We start from the raw sequence: 23,084 nt of genomic DNA, 5'->3' as shown, positions 1-23,084 counted from the left end.
AGCCTGTCCAGCACGTGTGTTTGCTCAGCCCTTCAATGGTCCGGGAGAGGGCGGCGAGTTCCCCTTGACAATGGGTCCGTCTGCGTTTGTAATTGGTCCCATTCTCCAGAGAATAGAATGTGGGCAGTTCAGGCTGCCCAGGTGCTGAGGTTTCTAACCTCGATGTGACCTAACAACCAGTTCTTGAGCGGTCACATGGAGCTCCAAGCTCATGGGCATCCAACAGATGTATTTAACAATCCTGGGTATTAGAACGTGAGAGGCAGAATGGAAGTTAATGATCTGTTCTGGCCTTGACAATGGGTCCTCCTATCGAATGAACACCTAGGTCTCTTGTTGGGAGAAGCAGACCACTTCTGCTAGGTCATCAGCTCTGACCTGCTTGTCTTTGCCAGGGGCAAAGCACAGAGCTCCGAGTCAGACGGAAACATGGGGCTGTGTGACCTTGGGTAGGTCACTTAACCTCTCTGGCCCACAGTTTCCATCTCTTTAGAAAGAGAGGCAGGAACACTGACCTGGAAGAATTGTTGGGAGTATGATTAATGAGCTACAGGATGCACCTGTCTGTTCCTGGACACAGTCGGCACTCGGTAAATGAAAGCAACAGTTTTTGAAATCCATTGACTGAATTGAGTAACAGAGACCAGCTGACTATTGAAGGAGGAGGAGGAGAAGAGGAGGAGGAGGAGGAGGAGGAGGGGTGATGGGAATTGCTTGCCTGCTCCCACCCAACTCCATTTCTGAGGCTGGCTGTTGGTTACCTAGGCGATGCTGCACAATGCAAGCCCAGGGCCTGCTCGGGCAGTGCGCAGCTGCCTGGGCTCCTGGTGCTTGCGTGCAGGGGGCAGGACGTAGCCAAGTTGGCCATTCGTTGACACCAGCAATAAGTCAGCTCTTGCTACTTGGCAGAAGAGGTTGGAGCAAGCAGCTTAACTCCCCCTGGGAAAGGGAGCTCAGACCAGTGGGTATAATGCTAACAACGAACAAAATAATCAACGGGATTGTAAATAACAGTAGTAATAAGCATATTTAAATAATGAAACCACCACTAAGAAACAAAAGGGAAAACCCACACCAGCTGGTGCCAAAGGGCAGGCGAGTTCCTGAGATTTGTTTGTAAACATAGTGAAGAAGACGAGCAGAGGGAGGAAGGCAACGCGGCTGCGTGTTTCGTGGGTTCAACTCTGTTTTCCCTGGAGTGTGGTAGCCATCTTAGGGTGGCTTGGTGAGCAGAAAGCCAATGCCGACAGGAAGTCCTCGGGGGTGTCATGGTCTGAGACAAACTTGTGAGTTTGCTTTCAAAATGTTCTAATTGTTTTATCACTTTTACAATTGCAACAAAGTTGTAAAAAATCAACTTTAAATCAAACTGCAATCAACTTACTGTGATTTGAGGATTTCCTGATGGATGAGTTCTTCCATTTACTCCAGGAAAGGATGGAGATGGTTCTCATTTTCAAGTTATTATTATTTTATTTATTTCAAAGGCAGAGCAACACAAGGAAGGAATGGGGACGGGGGAGAGAGAGAGAGAGAAACTTCCATCTGCTGGTTCGCTCCCCAAAGGCCACAATGGCCAGGGCTGGTCCAGGCCACAGGCAGACTGGAACTCCATCTGAGTCTCCCACGTGGGTACGGGACCCAGGCATTCGGCCATTCTCTGCTTCTTTCCAAGGCACATGAGCAGGGAGCTGGCTCAGAAGTGGAGCAGCCGGGACTCGAATTGGCACCCATATGGGATGCTGGCATCATAGGCAGGGGCTTACCACGCTGCACCACAGTGCCGGCCCCCCATTTTTATCTTTCTATTTTCCCAGAACCCATGTCCTATCCTGTCTGACCAGGTTCAGTTAGTTATAATGTGAGAATTACTTTCAGAAAGGGCTTCCCCATAGGCCAGGGGCAGCGCACGCAGAAGCGGAACGGCACAGAGGCAGCACGCTGCCACCTCCTCGTCATCTGCACTGGCCAAGCCTGCTGGTGGCTGGGGAGACGGAGGCTTTGAGCAAGGAAGTGCCTTGCCCAGGCGGGATCCACTGTCATCGGGAGTGGAGTGGTGTCCAGACTCCACACCCTTGAGTTCAAGTTGGGGTCTTTTTCCAACACTACAACTTCAGCCAAAATTAATTCCTCTGCGTGGTAAACACCCCCTCCCAGGTAGCAGAGGGACCACCCTTGTCCCTCACATGAAACCCGGGGCTCCCGACCGGCTCGCAAAGAGTCTCTGTGTCTCCTGATCTCTCTCACGGCCCCTCGGTCAACCAGGCACTTTGCTTGTTAAGAAAACCCGCGTGTCATAAAAATGATCTGGAGAGAAAGCAAATCAAGATCTGGTTTGGGAAGGAAAGCCAAGATTCCTCCTGATCAACAACACTGCTTCTTAGGGCAAATATTTACCTAATCCAATCCACCTTCCCCTTCTCCCGCCTCCTGGGACAAGAACGTCCCTCCGTCCCTCCGTCTCACAGCCACCGCGGCCCTGTTGGGACAGACGAGGTTCAGTGTTTCCATCAGAAGGCATGTTTTTCTGGGGCTTATGACTCAGCTGTAAAAATGTGCTCTAGGCAAAACCCTGGCATACGAGGTCTCATCGCACAGGCAATTGGTGGTTTGTTTTTTTAAAACCTTTTTTTTTTTTTTTTTTTTTTTTTTTTTTACAGACAATCTTGGAAAGAGAGGCACGGAAGGTCAGGCATTTATGGTCGGATGCCATGGGTCTCACCCTCAATGATTTGCCTCTTTGGTTTTCTTTGCCCTGCATGGTTCTCCGTCTTCTCTAACCAGCTATTTGGAGGCAAATGGATAGAAGCCCCAACACCAGACGGCTCAAATCTTCTTCCTTCAATGGATACCCGTGGAGGGCTTCCTGTGTGCCAGACACAGAACCGGGCCCTGCAGGTGCAATGGTGGGCAACGCCACCGGCACGGTCCGGGTTCTTGTGCAAGCCCCACATGTGAACAGATAAAAGTGGCTGGAGGGCCGGCGCCGCGGCTCACTAGGATAATCCTCCGTCTTGCGGTGCCGGCACACAGCGTTCTAGTCCCGGTCGGGGCGCCAGATTCTGTCCCGGTTGCTCCTCTTCCAGGCCAGCTCTCTGCTGTGGCCAGGGAGTGCAGTGGAGGATGGCCCAAGTGCTTGGGCCCGGCACCCCATGGGAGACCAGGATAAGTACCTGGCTCCTGCCTTCGGATCAGCGCGGTGCGCCAGCAGCAGCACTCGAAAACTCCATACAGGGTGTAGACCTTGGGGCTCCCGGGGGTGGGGCTGAGCAGGAGCCCCACGTGAGATCTGGAAAAGAGACCAGGTTAGGGAGGGAGGAAAGCATCTGGAGGCAGGAGACTGCTGTTTCTGAAATACACGGAGGAGGCCTCTGTTCCCAATCACATTGAACTGGGGGGCGGGGCGGGTGGGAGGAGCTAATTCAGCCTCCTTCAGAATTCATGGAGAAGCAGCAATAAAAAAATAAATGTAGGCTGGCGCCGCGGCTCACTAGGCTAATCCTCCACCTGCGGTGCCAGCACACCGGGTTCTAGTCCCGGTCATGGTGCTGGATTCTGTCCCGGTTGCCCCTCTTCCAGGCCAGCTCTCTGCTATGGCCCGGGAGTGCAGTGGAGGATGGCCCAGGTGCTTGGGCCCTGCACCTCATGGGAGACCAGGAGAAGCACCTGGCTCCTGCCTTCGGATCAGCGTGGTGCGCTGGCCGTGGCGGCCATTGGAAGGTGAACCAACGGCAAAGGAAGCTTTCTTTCTGTCTCTCTCTCTCTCACTGTTCACTCTGCCTGTCAAAAAAAAAAAAAAAAAAAAAAAGTAGTTGGATGTAATGGATTTCTGAAATCCAGTTTTTTTAGCAGTCCACATTTTCTATGAACTTTCTGAAGACCGCTTGCATGCAAGATTTCATAATTATTGTTGCACCAAAATAAGCTTACCTTTTAATTCCATGTTTTTTCACAACCGTCATTTGTTTTTTCTTGTTTTTAAGAGATTTATTTATTTATTTATTTATTTGAAAGGTAGAGTTACAGAGATGCAGAGGTGGGGAGAGAGAGGTCTTCCATCTGGTGCTTCACTCCCCAAATGGCTGCAGTGGCTGGAGCTGAGCTGATCCAAAGCCAGGAGCCTGGAGCTTCTTCTGGGTCTCATACGTGTAGGGGCCCAAGGACTTGGATCATCCTCTGCTGCTTTCCCAGGCACATTAGCGGGGAGCTGGACTGAAAGTGGAGCAGCTGGATGCAGGCACTGCAGGTGACAGCTTCACCTGCTTATCCCGCAGCACTGGCCCCACAAACCCTCATTTCTAATACCTAGAGTTGGGGTAAAGACAGGGCACGCAGATTTCAGCTGGCAGCTCCAAGCACTAATTAGAAGTAGTAGTCAGGGGCCGGCATTTTGCTGTAGTGGGTGGAGCTTGCACAAATGGCATCCCATATGGCCAATGGTTTGAGTCCTGACTGCTCCACTCCCTGCTAATGCGCCTGGGAAAGCAGCAGAGGATGGCCCAAATGCTTGGGCCCCTGCAACTCCGTGGGAGACCCAGAAAAAAGTTCTGGGCTCCTGGCTTCAGTCTGGCCCAGTTCTGGCCATTGCAGGTTTTGGGGGGAGTTAATCAGTGAATGGAAGATCTCTCTGTCTCTCTGTCTCCCTCTCCACTCCCCCATCTCTCTCTGTAACTCTGCCTTTCAAATAAATTAAATAAATCTTTAAAAAGAAGAAGTACTAGGCCACTCTGTGCATTGAGTTCTAGGGTACAGCCTTGGCACTTGTATTGGAAGTGCAGAGGGAAGCAGTGCGAAGACAGTGGAGAATGAAACACTGTTTCTCTCTTTCCAGAGGATCCCTGTGGTCTTTGTGTGGAGGACGCCCGGAGGGAGGGAAGCGAGGGTACCCTTCAGGCATCTGCGGCAGCTGTCTGGGTGTGAGTCCCTATTGGAGCTGGCTGAGCCAAGAACGCGGTTGTGGAACTGGAGAGCTGCAGGTGCACATGGGGTGTTTGGGGCAGGGTGGGGCACAGACACTGACCATGGCCCGCTGCTGGGTGGGCCAAGGGCAAGCTGCAGGAGGGCTTGGGATGCCCCCAGGTGTCCCGCTGTAGCCCCAGCTGAAGTGGTGCTGTGATCCAAGGTGAGGCAGGACGAGGTAGGCAGGGGAGTGGACAGTGACTTGCTGGTGTCCATCCCAGACCACTGGGTCATCCCAATGTTGAGCCCTTTGGAGAAGAGCACTTGGGGCAGCAGCACAGTCCCGCAGTTCAAGCTCTGGAAACATCAGCCTGGGGCCAGCCCCAGCTCTTCCATTTTCTAGCTAGGCAACCCCGGCTGGTTCCTTGGCCTCACTGTGCCTCAGTCTCTTTATCTGAAAAATGGGTGCAATAGTAGAACCGCCTCACAGGGCTGTTGTGAGGGTCAGGGGAGCTCACCAATGTGAAGCCACAGGGGCGCGCCTGCCCGTGCTGTCTGTGAGAGAGCCGTTCCGCGTGGTTGTCAGAACCCAGCGGGGAGAGGTGGTTAGGGAGGGTGGCCCTGGGGGAGATCCTCTGTGGGCATTAGCAGGTAGCATTCGCTGGGAGAAGAGTGTGTGCGCATGCGTGTCCGGTCACGAGAGACTTCCAGACCCAGCGGACAGTAGAGGGTTCTGAGTCCGAATCGGACGGGGTGTGTTTGAGACACGGAGAGTGGGAGGGAAGGTTTGCGGCAGACCAGGCCTTGGGGAAAGAAGCAGGAAAGGCGGCCACCACGGGCAGGGCCAGCCGGGAGGTGGAGGTTTTGTTCTCAGTGAGAGGGAGGCAGCGCTGAAGGTCTCAGGAGTGGAGAGAGCCCGTGCGATTTACATTTCAAAGGCTCCCAGGGAAGAGGCTGGGCGGGCAGTGCTTGGGGAGACCAGATCGCAAAGAGGCGGGGGCTGTGGTTCTGGCTAGGGAGGATGGTGGACTGGAAGACGCTGGCCGCTGGCCGTTGTGCAGGTGGAGAGCAGTTGTGCCCAAGAAAAATTTTGAAGGTGGAACAGACTCCTTCCTCACGGCAGCCATAGCGACTCATGAAAAAGGCAAATTCGACTGTATCCACCTCCTGAAATCTCTTCAGTGCTCGCTCCCCAGTGCTCTCGGAGTGATGGCTGAATTTCTGGCCGTGGCTGCTGGTCAGCTGCCTCCCTCCCTGTAGCACCTGGCACTCTCTTCCCTTTGCTCTCTGTGCCTCGGGCACCCCTGCCTTCTCTTAGTCCTCAGGATACGCCTCGCTCCTTCCCTCCTCAGTGCCTTTGCACATGCTGTCCTCTCCATCTCCAAAAACTGGCTCATCCTTTAGCAAGCCCAGCCCTGCTGTCCCCACCTACCTCTTTCTGATGTCAGTCTTGGCCCCTTCCCTGCTGACCTCCAGTTAAATTCACTGTGCTCATGAAAATGGAAAGTTGGATCAGCCTCCGCGTGCCCTGGTCAATGGATCAATAAACTGTGGTTTACCCATCATACACGGACACCCACAAGCCCTGTGACATCCTCTGTATTCTCCTGAGTTGTGCGTGCTGCCACTTGCCAGCGAGGCGGGGGGGGCCGGGACAGTGGAGAGCACTTGGGGACTGTGTGTCTGATTGTCACGGGGCTCTGAGGGTGACATGTAGCTGGGCTGGGGCTCAGACAGGGGAAGTGACCTGCCCGAGTTCACCCAGGGAGCAGGGAATGGAGCGGGATCTCGGTCTGTACTGGGCAGGCCAAGCCTCGCTCTGCTGCCGGCCCTGCCTCCCAGGCCCAGCTGCATTGAAGGAGAGCACATCGAGTTGGGGGAAAGAATCTGGCACCTGAATTTCCTGGGGGACAGTCTGCAGCTGAGGTCCTCCAATCACACCTTGTCTTGAACTGGTAAGGAGGTGGTGCTTACCAGCCGGATGCTTGGCTACTCCTAAGAGCAAATCTGTATCCCAGATATTTGTTAACAGAGCAAGAGGGACCAGAATAATCGCACTTGTCTTGAAGGTTCCCATTTCCCAGATGGCAATGTGAAGGCAGAACAAGGTCAAGGACATTTCAGTCGATCCTAACTCAACTCTCAGCAGTGGCCTCAGAAACCCTTTTTTTTTTTTTTTAAGACTTATTCATTTATTTGGAAAGCAGAGTTACATAGACGGAAAGAAGAGACAGATCTTCTGTCCACTGATTTATTCCCCAAATGGCTGTAATGGCCAGGGCTGGGCCAGGCTGAAGCCAGGGGCTAGGAACTCCATATGGGTCTCCCAAATGGAGGAAGAGGCCCAAGCACTTGGTCCATCTTCCACTGCTTTCCCAGGCACATTAGCAGGAGTCAGGATGTGAAGTGGAGCAGCTGGGACTCAAACAGGCGCGCTCGTGGGACGCCGGCTCTGTAGGTGGTGGCTTAGCCACTGCGCCACACAACTTGGGAACCTTTAAGTATAGCCCAGTCAGACCCCGCGCCTCCCATCCTTGGAGGGCACTTGCCAGAGCAGACAGGGCCAGCAGGCCTTCCACCTCCCTGGCATGATATCTAAGGGAACCATGAGGACTTCTGCCCAAGGACCCAGTCCTGTGCCTACTCCCTTGAGGCCCAGGGCTGGGTCGCCACCGCCCCCTCTGCATCCTGGCCTCTGGATCCCTAGTTGGATGCCAGCCCTTGCCCTGTGCCTGCTGACCTCTCTCAGGCTCTGGCTGACTCAGGACCTTGGCTCTTCAGCTCCCCTGTGCTCTACAGGGAACCGGGGTGCAGCCTCCTCCCGAGTCTGAGAGCACAGCTCGCTGGGGTGTCAGTAACAGTGAACTCCCATGCGCCTGCAGGGACAGTCCTGCCCCCAGTGCCAACCTGGGACCATTAAATCGGAGTCCTGTGAGTTGGGTTCATGAATCTGTACTTGTAAAAGCTTCCTGGGAGATGCCTCTTAAAACAAGATACAAAATAAGAGGCCACAGTCAAAAACAATGAGGGTTTGCTTATAAAGACATGAAAAAAATTCCTTAAAAAATACTCAGAATGCAAACCCACAAACTGCAGAAGACAATTTGCCACGTAAATGCTGGCCTTTTACAAAAGACTGACATTAATAAAAGAGAAGTCTGATAGGAAAATAGTAACAGGATGTAATTTGGCAGTTTGCAGAAATTTAAATAAAAACAGTCAAAGCATAGAGAAGAATGTTCGGTCTCTTTGGTGATTAAAGAAATGGATGCCAAGGGCACCAAAACGATGTACCATCCTTCCCCCGGCCCCGCCCCCAGCATGTTGTCAGTTATGAGAAAATTGCAGAGTGTGCTTCTTCCTCTTCTTGGGGAGTACAGGTGGGTGTAGAAATGGAGCACTTGGGCAACATGGATGGAAGTGTAGGATGCACAGGCACTTTGGGTGGTTCTCCTGCTGGGCGTGGCTCTCCCAGTGGGCGTGGCTCTCCCGGTGGGCATGGTTTACTTAGCTAAAGATCTGCTCACAAGAGAACAGGAAGACTTATGTCCAGGGATATTTATGGCAGCCCATTTGTGACAGCGGAAAGGATCAGCTATCTAAGTGTCCATCCGTAGGAATGTGTTCAGTCAATAAGGCCCCAGCTACACAATGGGATGCAAGACTTAGGTGACAAATGTCCCGAGCAGGAAGAGATCTCTGCATAAACACAAGAGCTGTTTGTTCACCAGGTGTTTAGGGAGCATCTTAGGTGCTTGGCACCCTTTCAAGTGCCTTCCAGGCCCCCAGATCCGAAAGGGAATCTCACAGTCTCTTGGGACTCAAGGTCTGATGGAGGAAACCAGTTATGCTAAGTAGCGAAAAGTAGTGGGAAGAAAATTAGGACAGAGTAAGAGACTACCAGGTGGAGGTGGGGGTGCAGGCTGACTCTAAAAAGAGTGGCTCAAGGTTTCTCTGGGGTCCTGGCCTTGTGGCACAGCAGGTAAAGCTGCCCCTGCAATGCCGGCATCCTGTGTGAGCACCGGTTCAAATTGGTTCGAGTCCCGACTGCTCCACTTCTGATCCAGTCTCCTGCTCATGTGCCTGGGAAAGCAACGGGGGATGGCCCAAGTGCATAGGTCCCTGAACTCACGTGGGAGACTCAGAAGAAGCCCCTGGCTCCTGGCTTCGGCCTGGCCCAGCTCTGTCTGTTGTAGCCGTTTGTGGAGTGAACCAGTGAATGGAAGATCCTCTCTCTCTCTCTCTCTCTTTCTCTCTGTAACTCTTTCAAATAAAAAAATATTTATTTTTAAAAGAAGGCTTCTCTGGTGAGATGACACTTGGGTATACTGCCATGAATCATGGGAGTCATAACATCCTATCTGTGGGAAGAGTAGTTCAGACAGGTAAGGCAGCAAGTGCAAAGGCCCTGTAGCTGGACGGGCTTGGCTTGTGGTAGACCCAGCAATAAGATCAGGGAGCTGCACGGCTGTAAGTGACAGGGCTGGTGGAAGGAGAGGAGAGTGCACAGCCTGGGCCAAAGGGAAGCTGCAGGGTGGACATCTATATTTATGTTTTGGAGGCTTCTGAAAAATATATCTATTGGGGGGCTGGTGCTGCCTGTGGCACCAGCATCCCATATGGGCGCCAGTTCGAGTCCTGGCTGTTCCTCTTCCGATCTAGCTCTCTGCTATGGCCTGGGAAAACAGTAGACTTTGCAAGTGTTTGGGCCCTTGCTCTGGTGTTGGAGACCTAGAAGAAGCTCCAGGCTCCTGGCTTTGGATCGACCCAGTTCCAGCTGTTGTGGCCATTTGGGGAGTGAACCAGTGGATGGAAGATCTCTCTCTCTCTCTGATTCTCCTTCTCTCTGTCTATAACTCTGCCTCTCAAATAAATAAATACAATCATTAAAAAAGTTTGTAACTCAAGAAGATCAACAACCCATTTAACATATATGTGTATATTTATATATTTTCTTATTTGAGAGAAGGAGAGAATAGCTTCCTGGTTCACTCCCCAAGTGCTTGCAACAGCTGTGGCTGGGTCAGGTTGTGGACGGGAGCCCGAGACTCAGTGTCTCCCATATAGGAAGCAGGGGTTCAAGTACTTGAGCCATTATATGTTGCCTCCCCGAGTGTGCTTCAGCAGGAAGCTAGAATCAGAATCACAAGTTGGGGGCAGCACAATGATGTAGCAGGTTAAAGTCCCAGGCTGCAGTGTCAGCATTCTTTTTGGGTGCCAGTTTGAGTCCTGGCTGCTCCTCTTCCCATCCAGCTCTCTGCTATGGCCTGGGAAAGCAGTAGAACATGGCTTAAGTCCTTGGGCCCCTGCACCTGCGTGGGAGACTGGGAAGAAGCTCCTGGCTCCTGGCTTCTGGCTTTGAATCAGCTCAGCTCTGGCCGTTGCGGTCATTTGGGGAGTGAAACAGCAGAATGGAAGACCTCTCTCTCTCTGGTTCTACCTCTCTGTAACTCTGTCTTTCAAATAAATAAAATAATTCTTAAAACAAAAAAGAGCCTAGCTTTATTATTAAAGAAAAAAAAAAAGAATCAGAGGGGGAATCAGCACTCAAACCCAGGCACCCTGAGATAGGATGTGGGTGTCCCAAACACCATTTTAACTGCTGTGCCAAATGTCTTCCCCAGAAACTTTTCATAATATGCATTTAATGAGATGGACTGTAGCACAGGTGGGAGAGGGACATGTTTTTCGCTTTCCACTTGGCTGAGATATCTGCATTTCCCGGCACTTGGACCCATCACCATTCGTTAAACTTATACGAATGTCTAAGATGGTATCTGGATGGGATGTAGGATAGTTTTGTTTGCATATTTCAAAAACTGTGATTCATTCAAGCAAGACTGCCTCCTCATGTGATTTCCATGCACCGCTCGTGTTGGGAACCCCTGACTATGGTATCCCAGGCTCACAGCAAAGATGAGCAGAGCTGTGCACTGTGGGGAGGAACTCAACCCCCTCTCCCTGTCGAAGAACCTTGCAGAGGGCCTGGTGATGTGATAGCTGCCTCTTGCAACACTGGCCTCTCATAGCAGAGCGCCAGTTCAAGTCCCAGCTGCTCTGCTTCCAGTCCAGCTCCCTGCTAATGCACCTGGGAAAGTAGCAGAAGATGGCCCAAGTCCTTGGGTCCTTGCCAGCCACATGGGAGACCTGGATGGAGTTCCAGGCTCCCGGGTTTGACTTGGCTCAGCTCTAGCTGTTGTGGCCATTTGGGGAGTAAACTAGCAGATGGAAGATCTCTTTCTCTCTGTCTCTCCCTCTCTTTGTCACTCTGCTTTTCAAATTGATAAAATAAATCTTAAACACACACGCACAACAAAGGAAACCTTAGGGGAGTGTTGAACAATGCCAGGAGTACTAAGTCCATTCAGTGACTTTGGGGATTCAGCAGTAGACTCAGTAACAAACCACTCACTACCCACAGGCAGGGCTCTGGGAAGCTCCGAATTGGATCCCAAGGAACTGGCTTTCCTGGGTGCCCATCAGGCCCAGTCTGCGGCGAGAACCAAGCAGGCCTGGTCTGGAGAGTCTTCAGTCCTCAGAGTGGTCCTCTCCTAGCCCTAATCCCTGGCTTGGGCTTGGAGGCCTCAGCCATCCTACCTCATGCAGGCCGGAAGTGAGATAACAGAAGGCAACACTGGAGCTATGCTTTCTGGCCTCTTCTACCGCAGAACCCAGGGCATGGTGGTCCGGGCCTCTTGTGTGTGTTTCAGATCAGCTCACAGCCTTTTGAGACTGCTGGCCAAGTGGCTTTTAGAGAGAAGTGCTGTCTTTCTGAACATCAAAGCTGATGTCCAAACGTGGATCCTTGGGTTACTTGGAGACCTCAGCAGGAGACCTGCAGGGTCCCCATCCAGACCCTTTCCAAGGGAGGCTCTCCAAGCCCATTATGGGTATCACCTAAAAGCACAGTGTTCCAAGGAGCTAGGGTAATGGTTACAGGTTGGTGGAAGAGGAAACAGGAGCAGGCCCCAGAGAGGTAGACCTGGACTGCTGGCAGAGCCGGGCTGGCCAGGCACAGTGGAGCCCTTAGCCTGGGAGGTGCGGGCGGGTGCTGTTACTCATGTCTGACAGATCCAGAGCTGCTCCCTGGGTGAGAAAGCTGCAAGGGTAGGCTTTGTGATGTGATGGTGCTCCCAGGCCCCCAGATCATCACAGCTGCAGGGGGCTTCCTGGTTGACCAGACAGGCAGGCATTCTTATTCATCAGGGAGGCTGAAGTGCAGAGCTGGTTAGCTCCACTTCATAGATAAGGAAATTGGGGCTCAGAGAGTGAGAAGCACCTGCTAAAGTTTGCATCATAGCGCTAATAACTCACGGCTAGATAATGATTTACAGTGCTTCCTGGTTTGGGGCATTACAAGAGCTCCATGAGATAAGAAGTCTTGATTTTTTTTTTAAAATACTTATTTATTTGCTTAAAAGACAAAATGACCAAGAGAGAGCTTCTATCTGCTGGGTCACTCCCCAAATGGCTGTAACAGCTGGGGTTGGGGCTGGGCCGAAGCCAGGAGCCAGGAATTGTGTCCAGGTCTCCCACACGGGTGGCAGTTACTGCTGCTGCCTCCCAGGCGCATTAGCAGGGACCTGGATTGGAAGCGGAGTAATCAGAACTGGAGTCCCTGCTCTCATAACGGCTGCAGATGTCCCAAGCGGTAGCTTAACTTGCTGTGCCACAACACCCACCCCGTGTTATTGGTTTTTTTTTTTTTTTTTTTTTGGCTGTTATTCTTAGTAGTGATAGCCTCAGTATTCCTATATCACGGATGCCTAAACCAAAATTTAGAGAAGTTGAGAAAAAATGATGAAAAAAATCAGGGTTGTTATGTCAGAGAATTAGGTACTAGAGCTATTTATCTCACAGAATCCATCTAATGACCCTCAGGAAAAATAATTGCCAAAGCCATTTATTCATCCATTCATTCAACCAATGTTTGCAGAGTTCCTGCCATGGGCTGGTACTGCCCTGGGCATACAGAGCACAGCTGGGCACAGAACTATGTCTATGTCCTCACAGAGCTCATTTCCTTTTGGGTTGAGGTAGAACATGCCAGAAATAACCAAGCAAATGCATGTATTTATATGCATATACGAGATGGCACTAAATGCACTAGAATAAGCCCCCGTCTGCAGCACCAGCAACCCATGTGGCACTGGTTCGAGTCCCAGCTGCTCCACTTCCGATCCAGCTCTCTACTATGGCCTGGGAAAGCAGTAGAAGATGGCCCAAGTCCTTGGGCCCTTGCACCCACGTGGGAGACCCGGAAAAAGCTCCTGGCTCCTGGCTTTGGATCAGCGCAGTTCTGACCTTGCAGCCACCTGGGGAGTGAACCAGCGGATGGAAGAACTTTCTCTGTCTCTCCCTTTCTCTGTCTGTGACTCTACCACTCAAGTAAATAAATAAAAAGAATTGTGTCTACAAATCACATTGAATCTGTTTTTTTTTTTAAAAAAAAAACTAATTAAAATTAAAGAAGAAGAAGAAGAAAATAACAGGGTCCAGCAATGGGGGGAGGGGCAGGAGGGGAGCTGTGATGAGGAGCAGAGCCCTGCAGAGTGAGGACAGGGAGGAGTTTGGGTGGAGGAGTGAGTCGGAGCTGCTTTAGTGGGCAGCAGTGGAGAGACACCAGCGCCATAGAAGTCCCAGCTGCTCCTGTTTCTGGAGGCTTTAAAAACAGGCCCAGGATTTTAAGGCGCCTCGTGGAATCATGATGACCCTGGCAGCTGGGTGGCAGGGGAAATTGAGGCTGAAAGATTAAGTGGGCAGCTTCCCTGTCTTGTAGCTAATCCATGGCAGACTTCACACCCAAATCTCCTCCCGCCTGACTCCAGGCCCCTGCTCCTCACAGCCGAGGCCTGGAAGGAAGCGTGGGCAACTTTGCTGGGGGCCAGACTGCAGGGCACTGCAGGGCACTGCGGAGCAGTGATGGGAAGTGTCGGTGCCCAGTGGGGAGGACCTGAGCTCTAAGGGCCTTGTAGGCACCTGGAGGGCGCGGAGGGGGGCCAGGGGGGCTTCTGGGGCGGCTGGAGGGCAAGGGGCTGCGTCCACTGAATGGGGAAGTGGACGCAGGGCAGATTCCTCTTTGGCAATCTCCCTGTTAAAGCCCATCTCATGTAGAAGTTCTTTTTTTTTATTTATTTATTATTTATTTGAAAAGCAGAACAACAGAGAGGTATAAGGAGAGAGAGAGAGAGAGAGAGAGAGAGAGAGAGAGGAGAGATCTTCCATCTGCTGGTTCACTCCCTAAATGGCTGCAACAGTTGGGCTGATCTGAAGCAATGAGCCAGGAGCTCCGCTGGGCCCTTTTATGCCCTATTGCAGCCAATACAGATGTCTTGAAACATGTCTTCTACCCATCACTACCTGAACATTAGTACAAGGAAGTCATTGGCTCACACACAGGACCTTTGTTGATTGACGGGTGGACAAAAAAGCACTTGTGTGAGCACATTGCAACATTTTGATAACTCTATTTAAATACAATTAGGTCTCCCACATGGGTGCAGGAGCCCAAGCACTTGGGCATCCTCTGCTGCTTTCCCAGGTGCATTAGCAGGGAGTTGACTGGAAATGGAGCAGCTGGGACTCGAACCCATGCTCCAATATGGGAGCTATGCCACAACGTTGGCCTCATATAGAAGTTATTTTTTAATTATTTATTGTATTTCTTAAAAGGCTTTATTTATTGGAAAGGCAGAGTTAGAGAGAGAGAGAGACAGAGAGACAGAGAGACAGAGAGACAGAGAGACAGAGAGACAGACAGAGAGAGGAAGAGAGAGTGCGTCCATCCTCTGATTCACTCCCCAAATGGCCACAGGGGCCAGTGCTGCGCCAGGCTGTGAAGGCCGGGAACTTGGGCCATCATCGGCTGCCTTCCCAGGTGCAGTAGCAGGGAGCTGCCACCGAAGCAGAGAACCGGGGACTTGAACTGGCGCTGTTATTGGCTGCTGGAGTTGTAGGGGGTGGCTTAGCTCCCTGTGCACGATGCCGGCTCCTCACCTAGAAGCTCTTAAACTGAGGTGCATGGACCACTCTGGGGCTGGCAGGGAGGTCGAGTGTGAAGCCAGGTGGGAAGAAACTTCATCTTTATTTCTGCTGTCCTCTGACGGCATGCTTTCCTTTCACTGTGAATGCAGAGCACCAAGGGCGCAGCTGGTTTTGCCATCAGGAGAGACCGGGCCCTTTCATGCCCCATTGCAGCCAATACAGATGTTTTGAAACATCTCTTCCACCCATCACTACCTGAAAATTAGTACAAGGAAGTCATTTGCTCACACCGGACCTTTGTTGATTGACGGGTGGACAAAGAAGCGCTTGTGTGAGCACATTGCAACATTTTGATAACTCTATTTAAATATAATTAGGTTTCTTTGCTATTTGATTTTGTGCATTGAAAAACCAATTACAGTGCCAGCATTGTGCTGTAGCGGGTAAAGCCATATGGGCGCTGGTTCGAGTTCCGGCTGCTCCACTACTGATCCAGCTCTCTACTATGGCCTGTGAAAGCAGTGGAAGTTTGTCCAAGTCCTTGGGCCCCTGCACCCGCATGGGAAACCCGGAAGAAGCTCCTGGCTCCTGGCTTCAGATCAGCATAGCGCTGGCTGTTGCGGCCATCTGAGGAGTGAACCAGAGGATGAAGACCTCTCTCTCTTTCTCTGCCTCTCTGTAATTCTGCCTTTCAAGTGAATAAAATGTCTTCAAAGAAAAACCAAAAACACCAATTAAACTGCTGGATTGTTTGCCTTAACCACTGTTAAGACGCCAGGAAAGACATCTGTGCCCCATGTCAGAACCCCGGGTTCAATTCCTGGCTCTGGCTCTTGACTCCATGTTCCCACTAATGCAGGGACCAGTGGTGATGGCTTATGTCATTGCATTCCTGCCACTTGCATGGAAGAACTGGACTGAGTTCCTGGTTCCCAGCCTCAGCGTGGCTCAGTCGTGGCCATGGTGGGCATATGGGGGAGTAAAACAGCAGATGGGAGCGCTCTCTGTGCCTTTTCCTTCTCTGTCTCAGCCTCTCAAATAAATAAATAAATAAATAGATTTAAAAAAAAAATAATCCTTGTGGCATAGCGAGCTAACGAACTGCCTGCGACATCACTATCACATATAGGTGATGGTTCCAGTCCTGGCTGCTCCACTTCCAGCTCCCCGCTGATGGCCTAGGAAAACAGCAAGTGCTTAGGTCCCTCCATCCACGTGGGAGACCTGGAAGAAGCTCCTAGCTGTGGCCTGATTCAGCCCTGGCTGTTGTAGCCATTTGGGGAGTGAACCACCAAATGGAAGAAAAGATCTCTCTATCTGTCTCTCTGTCTCTCCCACTCTCTGTAACTCTGCCTTTCAATTAAATAAACAAAAATCTTTAAAAAATTATTACCAAAAAATTAAAAACTTCAGATTTCTTGATCTTGATTGCAGTACCCAGCAATGCTGGTCTTGAAATATCGCACCACACCACATGGATATGTACAATTATTCATCAGCTAGAAGTTCAGAATAAATTGTTAGGAAATGTGTATTATTCTGAAAAGAAGTCACAGCTTTGGCAGCTGCCAGAGGTTTAACATCACCAAAAGGGTGTGGAGCGCGGCAGTGTGCCTGCTGTTTCTTTCTTTTTTTTTTTTTTCAACATTTATTTATTTATTTGAAAGTCAGAGTTACACAGAGAGAGAAGGAGGGACAGTGAAAGAAAGAGAGAGAGAGGTCTTCCATCTGCTTGTTCAATTGGCCGCAACGGCTGGGGTTGAGCTGATCTGAAGCCAGGAGCCAGGAGCTTCTTCCCAGTCTCCCATGCAGGTGCAGGGGCCTAAGGACTTGGGGCATCTTCCACTGCTTTCACAGCAAGGAGCTAGATGGAAAGTGGAGCAGGCCAGACTCGAACTACCGTCCGTATGGGATGCCAGAACTGCAGGTGGCAGCTTTATCCACGACGGCACCTTGTCGGTCCCTGGGCCCACTGATTCTCCTGCTCTAGCTTACCTTCGTTTCTCTGCTCTGGCTGGCCGCAGAGCAACCGTGACTCTGGCCCGGATGTCCCGACAGGCTGGGCTCTTCGCTTATGCTCCTCTTAGGGCTCAGGGCTCAGACAATGCTCAGGGCTCAAAATGGATTTGCTGTCTACAGCTTAAGCAGCCAGAGTCTTGGGCACACATCTAGCCTAGCTGTTACGACTTCAGTTAAGACACCTGCTCCATGCCCTCCGTGCAGCTGAGATGGAGTCTGTCTCCCGACTCCAGCCTCCTGCTAGCACAGACCCAGCCACAGCAGTGATAGCTCAAGTGATCGGGTCCCTGCCGCCCTCCCAGGAGCCCTGGTTTGTGTTCTCTGTCCCAGTTTTGGCCTTGACCCAGCCCCAGCCCCAACCCTTGCCAGCCTCTGGGGAGTAAACCAGTGGATGGGGCTCTCTGTCTGCAAGTCTCTCTCTCTCTGCAAGTCTTCTTTCTCCAGTAGTCAGCAGGTCTGGCAACTCTGGGCCTGCCTCTCTGCTTCCCATGGTGCAATGGTTGGAGTTGAGTGGAGGCCACCCGCATGGACTGAAGGGTCCTCCCCACCTGGACACAGCCCCCGGAGACCCTATTTCAGGTGTCTGTTCCCTGGCGGATTTTTGGTCCCCCAAAGGGGAGGTGAACCCTGGTATTGGCACTCTCTGTACTGTTTCCTTGGGCTCCCTTGGTCACTTCCTCTCAGGCCACCCCTTATCTCTCAGGATAAATAGTATCTTCCAGAGTGAGGGCTCCGTGGTCACTCTCTCCAAAGTTGCACCTCAACCCCAGCCCCGAATAAATAAACAAATCTTTATTTTTAAAAATATTTATTTATTTTATTTGAAAGAGAGAGGCATCATCCATCTATTGGTTCACCTCCCTCCCCCAAATGGTTGAAACAGCCAGGGCTGGGCCAGGCTGAAGCCCCGAGCCAGGAACCAGGAACTCCATCCGAGTCTCCCACCTGGGTGCAGGGGCCCAAGCAGTTGGACCATCCTCTGCTCCTTTCTCAGGCTATTAGTAGGGAGCTGGATCGGAAGTGGAGCAGCAGGGACTCGAACCGGCACCCGTACGGGATGAGGGCTTGGCATGGCACTGCTTTTAGACAAATCTTTCAAACCACATCTGCTTGTAGAAGCTCTTCCACTGCCTCCCTGGAGGCCATTGGGAAAACGCCATCACGTTTTCTGAACTTGCCTCCTAAAAGATACCCGACCCCACCCCCCCCCACCCCCGCCTGTCTGTAAGAATTAGACACAGCAGCAGCACGCCTCTCACTCAGCACATAGTAGGTGCTTGCCTACACCCACCGAGCCCTCGGCCAGTCTCCGCCCCACCCCCACCTTTTCCCTTTCAGTGGGAGCTGGAAGAAAGCCTGTCAATCACGGGCTAATTTATGCGGCATGATATGCCTTTATTATTCCACGCCGGGTCGGGGCTCCTACTGTCCAATGAAGGTCAAAAGGAGGTATGGCTTTTATCTCTCCAGCAACTCGGGGGAAACACAGGGGGGGAGGGGCAGCTCCCAGAGGTTTCCTCCAGAAAACAAACAGGTCCTCTCCCGGCCCTGAATAGCCTTCCTCAATCAAAGCTGTAAAAGTTTCAAAGCAGCGGGACTCAGCCCTGAGCCTGGAGGGAGCTAATAAAGCTTTGAATGGAGAGAGTGACCCCGAACTGGCAGAGGGGTCCCCGCTGGGCCCCGGGCCCGCGCCTGCTGCCTCATGGAGAATTCAAAGGTGATGTGTCATTAGTCAGTGTCTTAACAGCAACCCTTTCAAAATTATCGATAAAGGGGAAGGGGGCCCTTTCTGGTGCGCGCCCCTCGAACGATTTTCTGCTCGCTTTTTTCTTTCTTCTCTTTCGCCCGTCGCGGGAGCCACACTGCCGCATCTTTTTCTTGTTTGCTTTCAGCGGGGGAAAGAACTGGGTTGAAATGAGTTTCATGCTCCGGGAGCAGACTCTGGCTTTTCATGCAGTTTCGCCGTGAGGTCCGGGCTCTGAGAAGCCACCGCATTCGGGTTCCCAGGAAAACGGCGGCTCCTTCGTAAAAATCCTTCTCGATCATTCTAGCTTTTTCCAGTTCGAACCCTCCATCCTTGTCGCTGCTCCCTGTGGGCAGCCTGCACCCTGGGACCTGTGTGCAGGCAGGTGCAGGGTGCCCAGGGCTCCTGGGCAGCTGCGACCCCAGCCATCGCCCACCCCTCCTGCGGGAGTCAGTTTCCTCCTTCATGAGCCACTGCCAGCATCCGGGGCCCAGAGAGAAGTGACCCGAGTGGCCTCATTCAGGTCGAGGGGGCACTTGAGGGAGGTGATCAGCTCTTTACCTAATGGGGAAGATGCCCAGGATCTGAGTTCCCTCCTTATCTGCCTCGCCCCGCAGTTCACGGCTGAGCCCCGCGGTTGCGGTCGCGTTCATCTTTAATCCATTAACTCTGGATTGATTTGATGGCATTCCCGACTTTATAGGAGGTTGTTACATTGCTTTTTATTTGGTTGTACATTTTGTGACATAATTAACGGGCACGTCAGACCCCATCTGAAAATGTCTATTGCAAAGACAAACCCTTTTACTTAGGTACTTATTAGAAAGGCAGAGTTACAGAGAGAGAGAGAGGGAGAGAGACAGAGAGATCTTCCATCTGTGGGTTTGCTCCCCAGAGGGCTATGACGGCCAGAGCTGGGCCAGGCCGAAGCCAGGAGCGAGGAGCTTCCTTCAGATCTCCCATGTGGACCCAAACGCTTGGGCCATCTTCTGCTGCTTTTCCCAGACCATTAGCAGGGAGCTGGATTGGAAGTTGTTAGCCAGGATGAGAACTGGTGATAATACAGGATTGTTGGTGTTGCAGGTGGCAGCTTTACCTGCTGTGCCATAGGACTGGGCAGACAAAGGCAAATCTTTATATGTGTGTGTGCGTGTGTATGTGTGTGTGTGTGTGTGTGTAACACTCTATAGTAACCACACCCACACTCACACCCACACAATGAAAACAGCCACGAGCAACACTGAAACAAAGTCCTATGCTTCATGGCTTCAGATGTCGCAGGAAGCGTGGGGCTGGCACTGGGAGGGTCCGTGAATATTTTGTGTCTGCAAAGCTGGATTCTTGCTCTTCCAGGCAGTACGCCCTGGGGCACCCTCGCCCTATTCAAATCTTTCATGCTAGAATCCAGGTTAAATGCCCTGGTCCCGTGACCTCCACAGCCACTAGTTTTCCTTCCAGTATCTGTAAGTATTGGGTATTTTAGTTCCAAATGAATGAACTTTCTCACCTCTCACCTGCCCCTGTCAGGGTGCGGGCCAGCACGGGCCACGGTAAGCCTTGTGGTTTTAGGAAGTAGTGGAAATGACACTGAGCTTCTGGGAGTACAAGTCACGCCCTGGCACCTGGAGGAAGGGGTTCCTGCTGACATCACCCAGCAACTGCGCTTCTCCCGAGGGGACAGAGGCTGTGTCCATGTCCGTGATCATCTCCCAGCAAGGCTCTGACATAGAGCAGGTGCCCATGTGAGCTCACAGGATGGGAGGGGTCTAAAAAGGCAGTGAGGGTGGCAGGTAGGGACTTGGGGAGCGGAAGTGGGGAGGGGCACTCATGAGGCCACAAGGGAGAGGCTTTTATGTTGAAGGAGGAGGCAGTTGCTGACACTGAGCTGATTTTTAAAGCTAACTCTCTGAAGTCAGGACTTGCATCCTGAGGGGCTCTGGCTGCATGGCCAGGTCCTCCTTCCCATCCCTGTCTCTTGGCACAGCCTCCCAGTCTCTGGCTGGTCTGTTTCAGGAGTCTGCATGGTGAGGAGGGTCACCCACCAGTTCCGATTCCTCTGGGCCCAGCCAGGGCCTGGTGCTTGGTGGGCGACCAGACTGTGCTCACAGGCTGTCAGGAGCCCACTGCAGGCTCGGGCTGGACACCAGGACCCCCTTGTGTTTCCCAGTGTTCCCAGATCATCCCCTAAAGCAAGCCCCGAGCCAGGACCAGTCTTGGCCCCACCCTTCCTGGACTTCTCCTGCTGGGTTTGTCCTGGTGGGGCACCAGCCCTTGATTTCCTGGTGCTTAGCTTCTGCACCTGTAAAATGGGTTTTTGTGATGCTTCCTGCTTCCCAAGAGCTGTTTGGAGGATTAAGTAAACAGATACGGAGAAGTGCCTCCAAGAGTGCCTCGTACATAATGAACTGCTATTATTAGCATTACTGCTGGTTTTGTTTGTTTTTAATTCTTCACCATCTTGGTTATTTTTATTTTATTGACCACTGAATCTTAGTTCATGTAATGATGTTGTAAGGCCACCACAAAACAAGCCAAACACGGGAGCAAGGGAAAGGGCTTATTGTCGGGTAGGAGGGCGAGAGAGTAAGAGAGAGGAACCAGGAGAGAGCACGTGTTCTGGAATAGGTCTTGTTAAACCTTTGCGAGGGGGTGGGGTAGAGGGGTGGGCAGGGCAGTAGGAGCAGCCAGTCCCATTAGGGTAGGGGTGGAGCTGACACCAGTGGATGGGCCATGGGGCCTAGGACCAAAGCTGACTGTGCAATGTGGTGACAGGGGTCGGGCCTGAGATGGTGTCTGGGATGTAGATGGCACCACAGATAAGACTGCACCATTTTACTAACAGATATGGGTATTCTTGTGATTGGTTTTCATTCTCCATATTATTGTTTTTTAAATACAATTTAAAGATTTATTCATTTATTTGAAAGTCAGAGTTACACAGAGAGAGACAGAGAGAGAAGGAGAGGCAGAGAGAGAGAGAGGTCTTCCATCTGCTGGTTCACTCCCCAGTTGGCCGCAACGGCCAAAGCCAGGAGCCAGGAACTTTTTCCAGGTCTCTCGCATGGGTGCAGGGGCCCAAGGATTTGGGCCATCTTGTACTGCTTTTCCAGGCCATAACAGAGAGCTGGATCAGAAGAGGAGCAGCCAGGACTCGAACCGGCGCCCATATGGGATGCTGGCACTGCAGGCAGTAGCTTTACTCACTACACCACAGTGCCGGCCCCATATTATTTCTGTTCTTGGGAAGTAGCTGTGGCAGTGAGGACTTGCTGTGGTTTCCTTTCCCCAGCCTGGATTCTTCCCTGACCCCGGAGCGTGTGTCTGGCAGTGTGGACATCATCTCCAATGTCACAGGATCCCATACAATGCTTCACTCACTGTCTTAGCTTTTCTTGTGCATCCAAGGGGACAATTTGTACAATCATTCAATCGTTTCTCATCATTCCTTTCCTGAAATCACAAAACAAAGGGGGATCCCAGTGTGATCTGTGCGTGTTTTTTTTCTTCCTCAGGGTGGCTGAGAGTGAGCAACTCCAGTTTGGGCATCCACAGTGACACTCCAGACCAACTGTGACCCCTCTCCCAGCCTCAGCTTTCTCCACTGTAGAACGGGGACCACATGGGACGCTGCCAAGCCCTTAGCACAAAGCGGTTAGCCACCGTTCCACAGGAAGTAGGGTGGGGCCTCGGTTTCTTCATCCATAGAATGGGCGTGCTGACTCTGCCTGGATCCTCTGAGGACTAATGCAAAGTGCAGGCTTGCCCACTCGGGGGAGGGGAGCCTCATTCCTGCCGGGCGCCCTGGGCTGCCAGCATGGCCGCAGAGCAGCGCAGTGAGCCAGCAAAGGGCGCCTGCCCTCCCAGCCCAGCTGGTTCTGAAGTTTCCCTTGGGGAGTGACGTTTGATTAGCATAGAGATAAACAGTGCCAGATAAGGGGCTGGGCTTTTACATCTGGGGCTGCCTAAGGAACAGGACTTTTCTGGCTGGGGCGAGGCCCCCGAGGGGGGATGTGCCCCGGCTTCCTGCTGGCTCCCTGGGAAGCGAGTTTTGACAACAGCAATGCTAATTGATTAAATGTTCTCATCAGAGATTACAGTGCCAAGGCTGATCACAGTTCTATTTCTTTCGGGAGGCGAGGGCGTTTTCCTTCTTAGTATCTCTATTTATCCCTGTATTTTACATCCCAAAGTACAGAGGCCCTCCTGGGTTCCTCCTGGACCCTGAGGCTCAGCCAGTCTTTGTTCGTTCTAAATAAATGTTTACTGCAAACGCTCTTGTGCGATCTTGTCTTTGGATTGGAAATGAACCTGCATAGGACTGAATCCTCTGTCTGCCTTATACAGGCTGTGGATTTGAGCAAGGCATTTGTGGCCTCACTGTTCTCATCTGTAAAGTGGGAATTAAACAGTTGTATGTGTCTTTCTTTAAAAGTACTAT

This window comes from Oryctolagus cuniculus, chromosome 6 (assembly GCF_964237555.1).
Source record: "Oryctolagus cuniculus chromosome 6, mOryCun1.1, whole genome shotgun sequence".
In the NCBI taxonomy this organism is placed as follows: Eukaryota; Metazoa; Chordata; class Mammalia; order Lagomorpha; family Leporidae; genus Oryctolagus; species Oryctolagus cuniculus.
The sequence above is the reverse complement of the archived record's forward strand: the minus strand, read 5'-3'. Positions refer to the sequence as shown.